Below are 4,884 nucleotides of genomic sequence, written 5' to 3' on the forward strand. Positions count from 1 at the left end.
AGGACTGGTCTAGATATTCACGCTTCTCTTATCATGAACTGAAGAGCACATCCACATGTCCTCGTAGTTCCCATGACAATGAAAAGTCAGGGTTCGGCGAGACGGTGGCACGGGTAAGGGCACGCACTGCTCGAGCCTGACCACCTGAGCTCGATCCCTGGATTCCATGAGACAAGGCCTGAAGATTCAGTCTCAGCCTGCTTCCGTAATCTCAGCACCCCTAGGGCAGGATGGGAGAGGAAACCGGAGGCTCAGCTGGCACCTCAAAGGCTGGCCGGCCGCTCTGGGGTACACAGCACGGTAGCACCAGCAGGGAAGACACTACCTCAAGAGGCTGGAAGGAAAGCACTGACTCCTGGAAGCTGCCCTTTGACCTCCATGCCTGTGCATAGCATGTACATGTATACTCATGTGTACACACACACACACACACACACACACACACACACATCTACACACAATATAAATAATAATACAGAAAATAGTAGCACAACATAGCAACTAATTAAAATACACTTCTAGAAATACATAGACGAGACTGCCTTTTGGAAGCATCTTAACCTCAATTAAACAAACTTAAGTGCAAAGATTAAAATACAGGACAGGGGGGCTAGAGAGATGGCTCAGCAGTGAAAAGCACTGGCTGCTCTTGTAAGGAACCCCAGTTCAATTTCCAACACCATATGTTATGCCAGTTCTAGGGGAGCCAGTGTCCTCTTCTGAATACTGAGGACACTGCACACAGACACAGAAGCAGGCAAAACGCATAAAAGAATTAATGTAGCACAGGTGAGAGATTGAAAAACTCCGATTAGAAATGGACATAGATTTTTAAATGTCAGACATACCTTAGAAATGGGGAGCACTCTAAAGGGGGGTGATACATACAGAACAAATGTGCACTAAATGTCACGCAGGAGAAACCAGAACATCCAGGAACACAGGAAGAAATGGGAAAACATAAAAATAGGAAGAAATCAAGAAGAGACAGAGAAAGATGATTCATGTGCAATAGGCGTCCTGAAAGGGGAAGCCTAGGTAAATCAAGCAGAATTAATATTTAAAGTTATATATAAAAAATACTAGAAATAGCCCGGACAGCCAAGGCTACACAGAGAAACCCCATCTAAAAAAAAAAAAAAAAAACCTACAATCAAAAGAAAATTTTCACCTACACGTTAAGAGATGCACCGGTTTCTGAGAAATATTCATCCAGCCTGCTCAGCTCTGAGTCACCCCAGGAAAACTTTGGGATTTTAAACAGAAAGAAAGCATTCAGATTAGGGGTGTGGCTTGCCTAGGGTGTGCAAAGCCCTGAGTTGCTTCCCGCCCCCATCCCCTCTACCCCTCCCACCCCCACCCCACCCCGGTGCTGCAAAAGAAACAAAACATTCTGAGCTTTGAGTTCGAGGCCAGCCTGGTCTACAAAGTGATTCCAGGACAGTCACGGCTACACAGAGAAACCCTGTCTTGAAAAAAAACCCATTGTGCTGCCCCAGAAGGGTGAGGCTAGCTCTCTCGCCTTCCACAGGTGTCAAGCAGCAGAGCCACCTCTCTCCTGTGCCCACACCACCAAATGTTGGCCACGGTATTTATCACAGCAACAGAAAGCTAACTAGGACCCCAAACTGAAAAGTGTTGATGGCTTCTGAAGAGAGGAAAATATTTAAGGACATGGCCTTTGGTAGGTCAACCAGGCCAAATGGGTAGTCCCACACTCAGGATCATATAGTAACACAAATTGGATTTAGCAGGTGATATTTAAAAAAGAGAGAGAGAGAGGATCCACGATGGCGGCGAGCAGTGTGGACCGTGCAATTCAGGGAATTGCACATATTTCTCAGCCAGGAACACCGAGGTCTCCACATCACGGCAGCGGGAGAGCTCCACGGTTCGGAGGGACCAGGGTGTGGAGGACCTGCATGCCCCTGCACATGGGAGGAGCGCGGATTTTCTCGGATCAGAGCAGCAGCAGCAGAGGCGGCAGCAGCAACGACAGCAACGACACCAGCGGCACCAGCGTCAGCAGCTGCGGTGGCTGAGGTTTGCAGCTCAGAGCCTTCCGGTAGAGGCGATTGGTGTGGTGGCCAGGGGGAGTTGCTGTGGGAGAGGGGACTCTGGGCAGGATTTGGGTCGAGTGGTGCCTAGGGACCCAGACTGGACTCGGTGGACAGTTCACCCCAGAGTCCCGGGTTCAGTTCAGTGCGCAGTGTCGTGGAGACGCCGACTCAACTCAGCAAGCAATTCTGCCCGAGGCACCACCTCAGCTCAGGGGCAGCTCCCCTACGGTGACACAGTCTGGGCAGAGCACTTGGTTCCACCAGCGGCGCTGGCTCAACGCAGCCAAAGTTCTCCTGAGGTGACACAGGCTGGGCGGAGCACTCAGTTCTACCACCGGTGCTGGCTCAACGCAGCCGCAGTTCTCCTGCTGTGACACAGGCTGGGCGGAGCGATCAGTTCCACCGGCTCTAAGACTCTGGTTGGACACAGTGTGCAGTTTGAATCCAGAATTCCTGGCTGAGCTTGGCGGACAGTTCGGGCCCTGAGTCAACAACTGACCACAGCATGCACTTTGGGCCAAAAGCCCCTATCTGAGCTTGGTGCGCAGTCCCAGCCCAAAAATTCTGGCTGGACCCTGTGTGCATTTTGGGCCCAGAATCCCTAGCTGAGCTCGGCAGACGGTTCAGGCCCTGAGAATCTAGCTGAGTTCGGCCCGTGGTTCGGTCCCAGTGTTCCTGGCTGGACTTGGCAGGGGACACAGAAGGTTGTGGATACCTTGGCCTGACCCAACGCTCAATCAGAGACCCAGAATGACTGCAGGACCCACAGCACAGGGGAGCAGAGGATCACTGGCTGTGAGAGTCCAAAACGACAGGGCTAACCTCCTAACATCCACACCAGTGAAGCATTAGAGCTTCCAGCCTAGGGAAATCGTGAGAAAAGAAGTGAATCTATCATCAGACTCCCTCCATCCAACTCTGGAAGCTACCCAACAAAAACAAAGATGGCAAGATGTCTAAAGGACAGCGAAAAACCATACGCAAAAAACCCAAAACAACATGGCATCTCCAGTTTCCAGCTATCCCAAAGAAAACAACCCAGAGAACTCAAATACAATGGAAATACAAGAAAATGACCTCAAATCCTTAGTAATGAGGATGGTGATGGAGGAAACAAATAAAATTCATAATCAAATGCAGGAAGAAGCAGACAAACAGGTGAGAGACATAAAAGAAGCACATCGAGTGGAACTGGAAAAATTGCAGGAAAATGCAACAACCAGATGAAAGAAATAAATAAAAGGTTCAAGCGCTGAAGACCTATAAAGAGGCAATGGAAGAAACTCAGGAGTATACAAACAATCAGATGGAAAAAAATAAAAAAATCAGTTCAAGATCTGAAAATGAAAATGGATTCAATGATAAACACACAGACAGAAGAAAAACAAGAATGTGAGACCTCAGAGAAGAAGGCGAGCAACACAGAGGTGAGCTTTTCTAACAGAATCCAAGAGATGGAAGAACGGATCTCAGGTCTAGAAGATACAATCACAGAACTTGAAGCAACCATTAAAGAAAATGCCAAATCTGGAAAACTCCTGACACAAAACATCCAAGAAATTAAGGACACCATGAAAAGAAGAAATTTGAGGATAATAGGCATTGAAGAAAGAGAAGATATCAGACTCCAAGGCCCAGAAACTATTCTCAACAAAATCATAGAAGAAAATTTCCCCAATTTAAAGAAAGAGATGCCTATAAACATACAAGAGGCCTACAGACCACCAAATAGAATTGACCAGAAAAGAAAAACTGCCCGTCACATAATAATCAAAACACAAAACATAAAGAACAAAGAAAAAATATTAAAAGCTGCAAGGGGAAAAGGGCCAAATAACATTTAATGGCAAACCTATCAGAATTACACCCGACTTCTCAGCAGAGACCATAAAAGCCAGAAGGGCCAAGACAGAGATCCTGCAAACTCTAAGAGACCACAGATGCCAGGCCAGACTACTTTACCCAGCAAAACTATCAATAACCATTGATGGAGAAAACAAAATATTCTATGACAAAAACAAATTCAAACAGTATCTATCCACAAATACAGCTTTACAGAAGGTACTAGAAGGAAAACTCCATCCCAAAGGGTCAAGCTACAACCAAAACTACTCAGGAAATAGATAACTGTACCATGGCAAAAACACAACTACACAAACACTCGACTGGAACCAACATCAAAATTAAGACTCTTAACAGTCACTGGTCATTAATCTCTCTCAGCATCAATGGTCTCAATTCTCCAATAAAAAGACACAGACTAACTGAATGGGTGCATAAACAAGGTCCAACATTCTTCTGCATTCAAGAAACACATCTCACCCATAATGATAGGCATTCCCTCAGGGTAAAAGGTTGGAAAAAAATATTCCAAGCAAATGGTCACAAGGAGCAAGCAGGCGTAGCCATTTTAGTATCAAACAAAATAGACTTTCAACCAAAATTAATCAAAAGAGATGAGGAAGGACACTTCATACTCAAAGGTAAAGTCAACCAAGATGACATCACAATTCTGAACATCTATGCTCCCAAACAAGGGCACCCACATTTGTAAACGATCTGCTAAAAAAGCTTAAACCACACATCGATCCCGACACAATATTAGTGGGAGACTTCAACACCCCACTCTCACCGAAGGATAAGTCATTGAAACAGAAACTAAGCCGAGAAATAACATCATTAACCAATGCCATGGGTCAAATGGATCTAACAGATATCTATAGAACCTTTCACCCAAACAAGAAAGAATATACCTTCTTCTCTGCACCCCATGGAACCTTCCCCAAAATTGATCACATCATAGGTCACAAAGCAAGCCTCAATA

Source organism: Acomys russatus, chromosome 29, assembly GCF_903995435.1.
Source record: "Acomys russatus chromosome 29, mAcoRus1.1, whole genome shotgun sequence".
NCBI classification, from domain to species: domain Eukaryota; kingdom Metazoa; phylum Chordata; class Mammalia; order Rodentia; family Muridae; genus Acomys; species Acomys russatus.